We start from the raw sequence: 13239 nt of genomic DNA on the forward strand, positions 1-13239 counted from the left end.
TATATGTGCATATCTCTGTCCGATCTCACTTCATTCCAGATTACCAGCAATGTAAATCAAAGATGATCATAGTGTGTGCCCGATAGCACCGCATACGATCACGCCAGGTTGGGTTATGACAATGACAATGCAATCCAGCAACATTCGTTCTGCTAGGAATCACCACACAAGGATTCGTCCATCGTGCTACGGAGAACCGTGACTCCTGTGCCCCGTATTGCCTTTGGGTGCGCTGCTGTCGGCTGGCCTCTCTCTGCTACCATCTCAACGAGAGCTACAACAGTGATCGCCGTGCTAACAGTCTCTGCTGCTGCATGCGATGTCGAACTGTACGTGCGCATACTTGTCTTACAGCGCACGAACCCATTTCCTGTCCTCTCAGGCGCAAAGCTGTATGGCGCCGCTGGTGACGTGCGTAACACTATCGTGGAACAATAACCACAGCATAGGCGGGCCACGATATAGTGCAGTAGAACTTCGACAAGGGCTCTTAAAAGTTGCCCATTATTGTACACAGGGCAAAATGTTATCTTCTCTCAAACAACCGACATTAAAATTGAGTACATGGATGGGAAATACACTCTGTAATCTTCCCTGATATACTCGTATACCCTGGCAGGAATAAAATTGTAACACATACAAGAGCAGTGCAACATGAACGAAAGTTGGTAGGCGTGTTTCTACATGATGTCTGATCGGATTTCGCACAAGTCTCATAAGACTGGCGCACGTAGCACCACTAAAATAATGCAAATCAGGTTAGCTTTAAATAAACGCTGAAACGATCGTGAGTTTTAGTTACCTGCGAGACTGGACATGGTGAGTTGACGTTACTCAAGAATGCCTTTGAGGCGACAAAGACGCCATTACCAACATCTCACTGAGTTCGAACGAGGTCGTGTATTAGGACTACGAGATACTGAAGAAACACTTTGCAGGAATATAGTCACTGTACATGACTGCTGGCAATGCTGCTCACGGGAATGTACGGTCGGAAGAACATCAGGCTCCGGAGGCTACGTGACACTACCAAGAGGTGAAACCATCGTGTTCGGCGTATAGCTCTGGCGCATAGTACAGCATCTGCATCGGCAGTTTGAGCAGGCCGGCCGCTGTGGCCGAGCGGTTCTAGGCGCTTCAGTCCGGAAACGCACTGCTGCTACGGTCGCGGGTTCGAATCCTGCCTCGGGCTTGGTTGTGTGTGATGTCCTTACGTTAGTTAGGTTTAAGTAGTTCTAAGTCTAGCGGACTGATGACCTCAGATATTAATTCCCTTAGTGCTTAGAACCATTTAAACCATTTTTGTGTATGAGCAGCAGTTGGCACCACAGTGACACAAAGAACTGTAAACAAATCGTTACTTCAAGCACAGATCCGAGCCAGACAGTCTGTAGTGGGCATTCCACTGGCCATGCTATTTGTGACTCAAATAGTGTCAAGCGAGAGATCATTGGAGAGCCGGGTGTGTTTCCTGATGAAAGCTGGTTTTGCCTCGGTGCCAGTGATAGTCGTTTGTTAATTATGAAGAGGCCAGCCTGTGTGCTAGACACACTGGTTCTTCCCCTGCAGCTGTGGTCTGAGGTACGATTTCGCATGACAGCTGGAGCACTCTAGTGGGTATCCCAAGCACCCCATCTTCAAATTTGTACGTTAGTCTGGGGATTCGACATGTTTTGGTGCCATTCACGAACAACATTCCCGGGATACGCTCATTATCAAACCGATGTTGTAACCCAACCTACTCTATGCTGTGGCGACACGTTGTCTTGACTTGCTCGATCACTAGATCTGTCTCGAACTGTGCACACATGTTCCATCATAGGGCGACAGCTCCAGCATCATCCACAAACAGCATTAACCGACACAGTATTGTCCGACCAAGCGCAACAGGCATGGAACTCCATTCCACGAACTGGAAAGGGCCGCCTATATAATACAATGCATGCACATTTGCATGCTTGCATTCAACATTGTGGCGGTTACGCCGATTATTAATTTACCAGTATTTCACAATTGCAATGGTTTAATCTTCCCCATACATTAACCTGTGATCTAGCAATTCTGATCACTTAAATTTGTTATCCAGACAATTGTATTCCCGAAATTTTTTAACTCTGCATTAATTATAGTTTGGTGTTGCAATTTTTCCCCCTCACAGTCAGTGTAGAACGTAGATGGCTTACTCGTAACTGCTTCGTGCGATTGCGGTCAGTTACTAATAATTTACATATCCGAACATGTAGTACACTTGTGTTGCATTCTGCTGTCTTCGAGATATTGCAGTCTTAATCCTGGTCCGGCACCAATTTTCACCTTTCCCCAACGATTTAAATCAAGCCCATTGGCACTTAATCTCACTAATTCGTTTGTGTCTTGACTTTTTACTTTGTGCTAGGAACACCGTATTCCCCCCGCATCCTGTCGTTGTCAGAAGTTATTTCCATCATCCTCTGTTGTCCAGCCTGCAATCTTACGGAACTGTCCGCCAGAGTTCCCGATACCTGACCAGCAGTGCAATTCAGCGAAATTTGCTAACGGCCACGAGCTGGACAGAAAGCTCTGTTATCGCAACAGTGAATGCAATAGCAACGAGAGAGCGTGGTTTATTAGATCAGTACTACAAAAAAAAGTGGTATTAAGCGGCTGAATCACACAGTTCCTCGGACAGCTCTGTTGTCGCAATGGTGAATGGACTAGCAAAAAGAAAGCGGTGTTTATGGGACCAGCATTACAAAAAAAGTTATATAAAGCGGTTAAATCTCAGTTTCTCGGCGAACAGACATCTGCTTGCCAAACACGTAGTGACAGATTCATCTTTTTGTGCTTTTTCGTAGTTACATGAAGTTATGATGTCAAAGTTGACACAAAAGACCAGCAAACGCCAACTGATTATCGAGGTGATCCCTTAAATGTTCAGATGCGCTGAGGCCGGTAGATTTTGTAAAGTATTTGATATACATGACAGAGCTCTTCCACTCTAGGACTTTTGTAACCATGTTACATGGTGCATCCATCCAAGCGAATACAATCGCTACATTCGGGAGGACGACGGGTCAATCCCGCGTCCGGCCATCCTGATTTAGGTTTTCCGTGACTTCCCCAAATCGCTCCAGGCAAATGCTGGGATGGTTCCTTTCAAAGGGCACGGCCGACTTCCTTCCCCATCCTTCCCTAATCCGATGAGACCGATGACCACGCTGTTTGGTCTCTTCCCCCGAAACAACCCAAGCAAGCCAACAATCGCTACGTGTAACGGTTCATGATTTGTAAATATGTAACGAAAACCTAGACAGCAGAAAGTGTCCAGGCGAAGGAAATCGCTACATGTTGCTGTTCATGATTTTTAAATATGAAATGGAAACATGAACTACAGGAAATTTCTACTGCATAATGAAATGTTCTTAGAGAAGGTTACTCCCAAAGGCTTAAAGCAGTAGTCATCTCCTTTTGTTATTTTTTATCGCCTGAATAGGCGAACAGGCCTCGGAAGGATCAACGGTACCGACCGGCCGCCGTGTCATTCTCAGCCCGCAGACGTCACTGGATGAGGATATGGAGGGGCATGTGGTCAGCACACCACTCTCCCGGCCGTATCTCAGTTTCCGAGACCGGAGCAGCTACTTCTCAGTCAAGTAGCTCCTAAGTTGGTCTCACAGGGGCTGAGTGCACCCCGCTTGCCAACAGCTCTCGGCAGACCGGATGGTCACCCATCCAAGTGCTAGCCCAGTCCGACAGCGTTTAACTTCGGTGATCTGACGTTAACCGGTGTTACCACTGCGGCAAGGCCGTTGGCTAATGCATGTCTACACCATGTATATATATTATTCATTTTGACTACTGGCAGAAAGAAATAGAGTGAAGATGCATCTAGGGAAGTAGTGGGAGAGAGAAGGAAATTGCAATGGATGACATAATTATTGCTATAACAAATAGAAGTGGCAGTGCGAAGGACATGTAGACTGGTAGCTAGGGGAATCAAGGATACAGTTTACTGGGCTCAAAGAGATGAGAAAATACCATAAAGACGATCTATTGAGAAGTGGATAACTTTAGAAAACATTCAGGGGCAAAATCTCAACGCAACAATTCTTGGAGAATTTGAGATGTGACCTGCATCTGTTAATGGATTTCAAACTGTAAACCAGAGCCTTTTTACAATGTTTCTCCTACATGTGGGGAGACTTCACTTACTGTGTCGTCCAGTCTCTCACAAAGAAAGAGCATTTAATTAATGCACAAATAATATTTCCAATCACGGATTCATAACGAAGGTTAAATTATAAGCATGATATTATTAGTCGTGGGTTTTTGCTTTAATGGTGAATGAGTCGGAAAACTTATTAGGAAAATTTATATAATATTATCAATTTCCCCCGGCTTTCTGTAAGCACTGTTGTGTTTATGAGTTTATTTTATTTATTTACACGTCAAGTTCCGTAGGACCAAAGTGAGGAGCAAATCTCCAAGGTCATGGAACGTTTCAGTACATGAACTTACAACATAAAAGTAATAACAGATAAAAATAAATGTTTATGAACCCGAAAATGTCAGTCCATAAGTTTAAGTAAACGCAATCAACAATAAAACAAGAATCAGTTTAATTTTTCAAGGAACTCCTCGACAGAATAGAAGGAGAGACTCATCAGGAAACTCTTCAGTTTCGATTTGAAAGCGCGTGGATTACTGCTACGATTTTTGGATTCGAGCTGTAGCTTACTGAAAATGGAGGCAACAGCATACTGCACACCTGTCTGCACAAGAGTTAAGGAAGTCCGATCCAAATGCAGGTTTGATTTCTGGCGAGTATTAACTAAGTGAAAGCTGCTTATTCTTGGGAATAAGCTAATATCGTTAAAAGAAATGTCAGTAAGGAATATATATATATATTGAGAGGCCATGTCAATATACCCAGACTCTTGAACAGGGGTCGAGAAGAAGTTCGTCTTATACTACTTACTGCCCGAACCGCCCATTTCTGAGCCAAAAATACCCTTTTAGAAAGGGAAGACTTACCCCAAAATATAATACCATGCGACATAAGCGAATGGAAATAAGCAAAGTAGACTAATTTTCGTGTCGAACCATCACTCACTTCAGGTACCGTTCGAATAGTGAAAACGGCAGCATTAAGTCTTGGAACAAGATCCTGAACGTGTGCTTTCCACGGCAGCTTACTATCTATCTGAACACCTAGAAATTTGAACTGTTCAGTTTCACTAATCATATGCCCATTCTGTGAAATTAAAACGTCAAGTTTTGTTGAATTATGTGTTAGAAACTGTAAAAACTGAGCCTTACTGTGATTTAGCGTTAATTTATTTTCTACAAGCCATGAACTTATGTCGTGAGCTGCACTATTGGAAACTGAGCCAATGTTGCACACAACATCCTTTACTACCAAGCTAGTGTCATCAGCAAACAAATATTTTACAGTTACCCATAATACTAGAGGATATATCATTTATATAAATAAGGAAGAGGAGCGGCCCCAACATCGATCTTTAGGGCACACCCCACTTGACCGTACCCCACTGAGACCCCACATCAGAGCCATTCTCAACAATGCTAATGCTGTCTGTTACTAAAGTAAGAGGTGAACCAATTGTGAGCTACTCCCCGTATTCCGTAATGGTCCAACTTCTGGAGCAATATTTTGTGATCAACACAATCATATGCCTTGGGTAAATCAAAAAATTGTGTAACCCTCACAGAGAAAAGAGAATATAGCGTTTTCAGTTGTCAAACGACTTCTAAAGTCGACCTGCACATTTGATAGCCAATCGTGTGATATAAAAAGATCAATTATCCTTATGTACAAAGCCTTTTCAATAACTTTAGCAAAAACTGATGGCATAGAAATAGGACTCAAATTATCTACATTATCCCTTTCTTCCATTTTATAAAGCGGCTCTACTACTGAGTACTTTAATCGTTCAGGAAACTGACCATTCCTAAAGGAAAAATTACAAATATGGCTATATACAGGGCTAACATGTGAAAACAGTACTTTAATATTCTGCTAGGCACACCATCATAACCATAACAGTCCTTAGTCTTCAGTGTTTTAATTATTGTCTCAACGTCCCGTTTGACTGTATCACAGAGGAGTATTTCAGACATCGATCGCGGAAAGGCTTTTGCGAAGAACGTGATATGATTCCCGGTAGAAACTAAATTTTTGTTCAATTCAGCAGCAATGCTCAGAAAATGATTGTTAAATACTGTACATATATCTGATTTATCAGCAACAGAAATATTTTTACTGTGAACGGACTTTGTATCGTCGACCTTGTGCTGCTGACCAGACGCTTCCTTCACAACTGACCATATGGTGTTACTTTTATCCTGTGAATTAGCTACTCTATTTGCATACCACGTACTCTTAACCTTCCTTATAACATTTTTAAATAACTGCTTCTAACATTTTGATATAAATCCCACTTAGTTCTACATGATATCCTTATCCCACTAGTCAGCCACCCGCGCTGCCTATTACTGCTAGTATCTCATTTAGAACGTTCTAATGGAAAGCAACTCTCAAAGAGCATGAGAAATGTGTTGAGGAAAGCATTATATTTATCATCTATGTTATCTGCTCTATAAACATCCTGCCACTCTTGTTCCTTGACAAGGTTTAAGAAACTCTCTGTTGCTATTGGATTAACTTTGCTACTAAAACTAAACTCCTCCCGAACAGGCCATGAAGGCCCAACGGTACCGACCGGCCGCCGTGTGATCCACAGCCCATAGGCGTCACTGGATGCAGACATGGAGGGGCATGTGGTCAGCACACCGCTCTCCCAGCCGTATGTCAGTTTTCGAGACCACAGCCGCTACATCTCAATCAAGTAGCTCCTCAGTTTGCCTCATAAGGGCTGAGTGCACCCCGCTTGCCAACAGCGCTCGGCAGACCGGATGGTCACCCATCCAAGTGATAGCGCAGCCCGACATTGCTTAACTTCGTTGATCTGACGGGAACCGGTGTTACCACTGCGGCATGGCTGTTGGCTAATGCATGTCTACACCATGTATATATATTATTCATTTTGACTACTGGCTGAAAGAAATAGAGTGAAGATGCATCTACGGAAGTAGTAGGAGAGACAGAAAGAAATTGCAGTGGATGACATAATCATTGCTATAACAAACAGAAGTGGCAGTGCGAAGGACATGTAGACTGGTAGCTAGGGGAATCAAGGATACAGTTTACTGGACTCCAAGAGATAAGAAAGTACCATAAAGACGATCTATTGAGAAGTGGATACCTTTAGAAAACATTCAGGGGCACAGTTTGTAATTAAATATGACTTTTTCGAGAGCTAAATCCTTTTAGTGTTAAAATTTGTGAATCATGGTCTGAAAGACCATTCACCTTTTTCCTAACACGATGCCCGTCTCGTAATGAAGAATGAATAAAAATATTGTCTATGGCTGTGCTACTGTTCCCTGCACCCTGGTTGAAAAAAAGAAACACAGTCTGCATCACATCATATAAACTTATGACCATCGGGTGATCGGGTCTTATTAATTTTACTTCTAAACAGCCAGAAGATAGTAAAAACCAGTAAAGAGCAGGGAGTGTTATGCACAAATCGTAGCCACATACAAGCCATAGAAGATGAAATCCTTTTTCTGGCGGGATTCAGACATCTGGCAGAACCCGCATTTGATGATTCTGGTGTCGACGGGACGTTAAACTCTAATTTCCTTCCTCCTTGGGCAGCATCACAGGATATACATGCAGCCTTCCCTCCTCTCTGCCCAAAAAGCAGCCAGAACGGTCTGTAATGCCCCCCCCCCCCCCCAAATCGGTTAAGGTTGGTTATAGCAACCACTTTTCTCTAGTAGATACTCCACTGTGATTCCTGCAAAAAAAAAAAAATAAAAAAAAAATACGAAGAACTTCTCTCTGAAACCGTTTGCACGCATCTCTTTGACGGAGCAACTCGTACGTGGAATCTTGTTGGTCATTAGGACGGAAGTCGATGCCATCTTTAATTAATATGAATCGGCTTCGATTACTTTGGAATCAGTCATGTGCAAAAGCACGTTGAAGAATTCCAGTGCGCTGCAAGAATATGCAAGCTCCTACCTCGCCTGCTTTAATTACGCAGGCAGACAATTTCCGTTGCGAGCAGTCTGCACAAAGCACACATCACTGATTCTGGGGAAAGAATTGCTTCGAATATTGCCTTTTTAATACATACCTCACATCTCTCATGATCAACAACTACACCTCAGTTGAGGGTTTTCGCGTTCCACCAGTTGTTACACTCTGTAAGGGGTGGACGATCTTAATTTCTTGTTTTGTGTTTTGTGTGAATACCAAGTTTCAGTGATTACCTTGAAACGGCACTGTCTCATTTGCCATGACAATGTAAATGAAGTTTTGCCCATAAATGTGAATGAAGTTGCGAATTTGATAATTGTACTGATGTAACCATATTTATTATCAGTCTGTTCTTGATACCATAGATGTTGGTCAGAGAGGTAACTAATTTTGAAGAGAGTAGCTGTAATGTGTGTTGGACAGTCTAGCTACGTACTTGGTTTGAAGCGTGCAACCTCCCCCTCACTTATCGACCTTAATGACAGTGAAAAATTAAACCGCGTGCACCTAATGGAAATTTGGGAAAAGCAATCGTCACCGAAGTTAATTTGTCGGTAAAGAGGGAGGAAAGGATTACATCTAAACGAAAGGAAAAATGCAAATGAAATTGGTGGAAATTAATTTTGAGAAAAGGGTAAAATTAATAAAGAAAGTAAATGTGCGGTCGTTACGTTAACAATTAATTGGCGTTAATTAGATATTTGAAATTTGTGGAAAATTACGGTCGCCAGTCCTATGGACAAACAACTACTATAATAACTGAAAATGAAAGATTAATGCACATATAATTAGCACTAAAAGCGTGGCAACTGGAGGTTGACACGTGTTGTGTGAAAACTGAATGTTTGTCAGAAGTAATAAATTTCGCTACACTCTGACTTAATTTAGCAAAAGAATTAATAAAACCGGAAAATTGAAAGTAATTTAGTGACTGAAATTAATAGTGAACTTTGTTTCTGAAGCGCTACAAAATTCAATAAAATAAGGTTAGTCTTGGGCTACCTCAACAATCATTTCAAAAGCTACTTGAATCTACGCAATATAGAAATAAGAGATTTAACTTTGAACTTGAATTAAATGATTCTGAACAATTAACAATAGTAAAATTTAGTACGTACCAAGCTGAGCTGCAGTCACAGGTAAGCTAAAATATGCTAACGAAACTCGCACTCTTAATTTGTGCTTGTGTAACCTAAATACTTAAACTGAACTTTGAAATTAAAGCAGTGAAATGGAATGATATTACTTTAATGCTGGCGCATGAATTTCAACGACACTCGGGTTCATTCCAGGAAAGGAAGGGACCCTGCTTGGTAACGCAATTGGGACAATGAGCAACAAAGGTTCATGCTAAGTTGCTGTATTTTTTGTGATGTAACAGTTTGAAAAGCTGAGGTCTGCCATACAGTTCTAAAACTTTACGTGCTTTTAGTCTTCCTTGTTGGTTGATTGAAGGTTTGCAGTCGTCGATCGGGGAGGTGGCGAAAGTCACTCATTGTCGGCCGTCGCTGTTGCAGAAGCTGGATGTTGACGCGCCTTCTTCACGACACGTTCACCAGGCGAAACGGGCTCTTTATGTGCGCCAGCTAATGCTTCCCGTCCGCGACACCGTGTCAAAAACTATCATAGCAAGTCGAGCGCAATTACATGCTGCCAAACCCCGAAAGCGCGGCAACTCGCGGGAGCGTCACACAACACACCTGCTCCACCGCCCTACTCCAGCCAGACACTGCTCTGCCCGCGCTCCATGCGGCAGAGTTAACACTACCAAGGATCCTAAACACTTTGATTCTCCACACGACCTATCGATGTAGTCGTTAGCATAGTTTTCCCTAGGCCAGATCCAGTGTAAAAATACAAATAATATTTACAAAACAAACCAATTATACATTGGCATATATATATATGCGCCAGTGTATAATTGGTTTGTTTTGTAAATATTATTTGTATATATATATATATATATATATATATATATATATATATATATATATATATATATATATATATATGTGTGTGTGTGTGTGTGTGTGTGTGTGTGTGTGTGTGTGGTAAAACAATTACAATATATAAAGGCATAGAAATGTCATATTTTCAGGTAACAAAATAAGGAAAAAATTTATAGTACAATAGATGGAAATAGGAGGATACGCATTTCCGGCGTTACAAGCGGATGGAAGCATTTGTAGTGTTACATTATGCTTAGAATAAGTGATTTTGCTATTGCTAATGATATACTCCCATTTAAAGTACTCTTGTGTATTGAATATTGAACTGTTACATAGTTAGACAGACAGTGATTTTTTATGGTCTATGCTACTTTGTGTCCTTTACTGAAGTGCAGGTACTTCATTGAACAATGACATTATCAGAAACTTGGATTTTCATTTATTCAGTGAAGTCTGTCAGTGCTAATTTAAATAATTTTGTTTTCATTATCATTTATAAGAAATGATTTTAGTAGTAATTGTTGTAGTGTTTACCTTCATTGTGTGCGATATTTTCTTTTTGCTTGCTGTTTTACTGTAATTCCATTAAACCGTAAAAAGCTGTCAGAGCTAGGTCTAATGCAAGAGCTGCAGTTGATGTAACTTTGGTAATTCTGTAGACAGAAAAGAGATAATTGAACAAGAGTCTTCTCACAATACTGATTTAACTGAGAGAGATAGGACAGTTCCTGACCCAATTCATCAGGGTAATTTTTCAGTATCAAACATGGAACAAGAAGGTGCAGTTAAGGATTCTGCTTTGGAGACTAAGCCAGTTGGTTGTAATTTGTCACAACAGTTATATTCTCTAGTTAAAGTTTAGGGTTTTGTATCCACAACTGTTGACCAAACTAAGCCAGTCTCTATACCTTTCTGTAGTAGTGTCAAAGATGGGAACATTGATATTTTGCAAAGTGTTCTGAAGGTATTATCAGAACACAGTATAGATCATTATAGAAAATTAGAAGAAAGTGACAGGAAAATGAACAAAAAATCTGAAGAACATTACAGGTGACTGGACAAAAAATGAGAAGAACATGGCAGAAAACTGGCCAACAATGTGGAACAGAACTATAAAAAAAATTCCGAGAGAAATTTTCGGCCGATTTAAATGAGATGAAACAGACTCTCTATAAGCGGACATTCATCTCTACAGGTTGGATTGTGACTTTACAAAATGAAGAGATTACATTACTTTGCTTTTGCGTTAGTTGGTCGAAAATTCCCACCAACCTCATCTCTAAAAGTTATCATAAACAGTATTAAAATCATACTTATGAAATATTGTTCCTTTTGACCACTCATTGTTCAGCAACGAATCTCAGACGTATTTAGCTTATATTCAATGTCCCAGTTCCTCCTCACTGATTTATATTTTATGCAGTGACGGTGATACTTGTCTTTACCAGTGACAGCCATCACGTCTTCACATAACACAATAACGGCCGTTCTTTTCGATCATCTTTAACGTCATTCTTGCTACATTGGTGAATCGTTTGTTCCTCATCCTGTCTGTAGTCCTAAATATACTCTGTTTCCGTTAAAACCCACATCTGTATCGCACGAGACATTTTTCTTTCGTGATTGGTAATGCATAATACGTATATAGTTTTCGTCTCGTTCCGTTTTATAATGATATACAGAAAAAACGGCGGAAGGTAGTCCTCCATATAATCTATAGCTTCTTTTATTTTAGGATCGTAGGTAATAAGGGAATAGTATTTGGGAGACTGTAATACTATTCTCAAGTAGTCTTAGGATACATGTTCTCGGAACTGCAAGAACTACCAGTCTCATGGCGCATGACATCTATCCGCTCGTGTTTCCCACTCGAAATCTTTGAGTAATTCAGTGACATTCTCGCACTTACTATAGAAATCCGTAAGGACTAGCGCCGTTCCTTTCTTCTGTTAATGAGATTTTGATAAGTGTTCAGCACTGACGAACTACTCTCAAGAAAACAACCTTTGTATCGACGCTAACTCTATTAACGCATCACTCAGTTGCCCAGATATGCAAGTTCATGGTAACGTTTGCCCTTAATCCTACTGAATTTCTTAATTACTGACTGTAATTCTCAGTACGCAGTAGGTGTCTCATTACTACGACCAGAAAGTGAAGTGATTAAGGCACTGGATTCACCACTGAGAGGAGCAGAAGTTTAAATTTTTCGCAGTCTCCGCAGTCACTTCAAGCGAAAGCCAAAGACTACTTCCACTTCCATTGTTCCTCGAGTAGGCGAGTGCTCTGTATCTCTAATGATCTCCACTCGCCCGGGAGCTAAACTCTAACCCCCTTTCCACACCATTAACAATGTACGACACTACATCTATGTCACGCCACAAGAAGTGAATGTTATAAGTGACACAAAAATCTTATTATATCCTAGAAAACACTTAGCTATCCACTCAATTCCAAAAACGTATGAAAACTCTTTAGTGGATAAAACCGAACGCTGTTCTCCTAGTTCCGAGGGGTAAGGTGGGACGTAAGTGGCCACTCTTACCCCGCCTTGCGTACGCCTATGGCTCCCTACACCACTGTCACACGGAAGCGACAAAGGAGCTGGTATAGTCGTGCGTATCCAAACACCGTTATGTAAACAAGCATAATATGGCGCTGCGGTCGGCAACACCTATACAGGGTGTATCATAATTAATGGCGTAAACGCGTACAGTTGAAAGTACACGATACTAGAAGCAAAAAAGTCTCAGTAAACATAGGGTCGATAATGCATATCTTAAGAGCTACGAGTAATTTTTCATCTTCGATACTGTGAAGCAAATCTCTTCTGATGCAAGCTGTTTCCTTTCCCCATTTTGGGAAATAGTAGTATGGGATCAAAACTAGAAAAAATGTCCAGTAAACATTTGCTCTAAAATGTAAGTTATGAGCACTTGTTCATCAGAAACAGTTGTGTTTCCAAGTAGCGAAGAAGAACACGTGCTCATTGCTCTTAAGGTATGCATTTTAGAGCACATGTTTATTGGACATTTTTTTCTTGTTTTGGTCCACATTACCATTTCCCAAAATATCGAAAGCAAAGAGCTTGCAGTAGAAGAGATTTGCTTCACAGTATCGAAGATGAAAAATTGCTTGTAGCTCTTAAGGTATGCATTTTCGACCCTATGTTTACTGAGA

At 41.1% G+C, this 13239-nt stretch overlaps 1 pseudogene; it reads right to left on the reverse strand.

Moving 5' to 3' along the window:
* Positions 1-3675: 3675 nt before the first annotated feature.
* Positions 3676-3793, reverse strand: LOC126260982 (5S ribosomal RNA; annotated as a pseudogene).
* Positions 3794-13239: the final 9446 nt, after the last annotated feature.

The sequence above is a fragment of the Schistocerca nitens genome, chromosome 5, assembly GCF_023898315.1.
Source record: "Schistocerca nitens isolate TAMUIC-IGC-003100 chromosome 5, iqSchNite1.1, whole genome shotgun sequence".
NCBI classification, from domain to species: Eukaryota; Metazoa; Arthropoda; class Insecta; order Orthoptera; family Acrididae; genus Schistocerca; species Schistocerca nitens.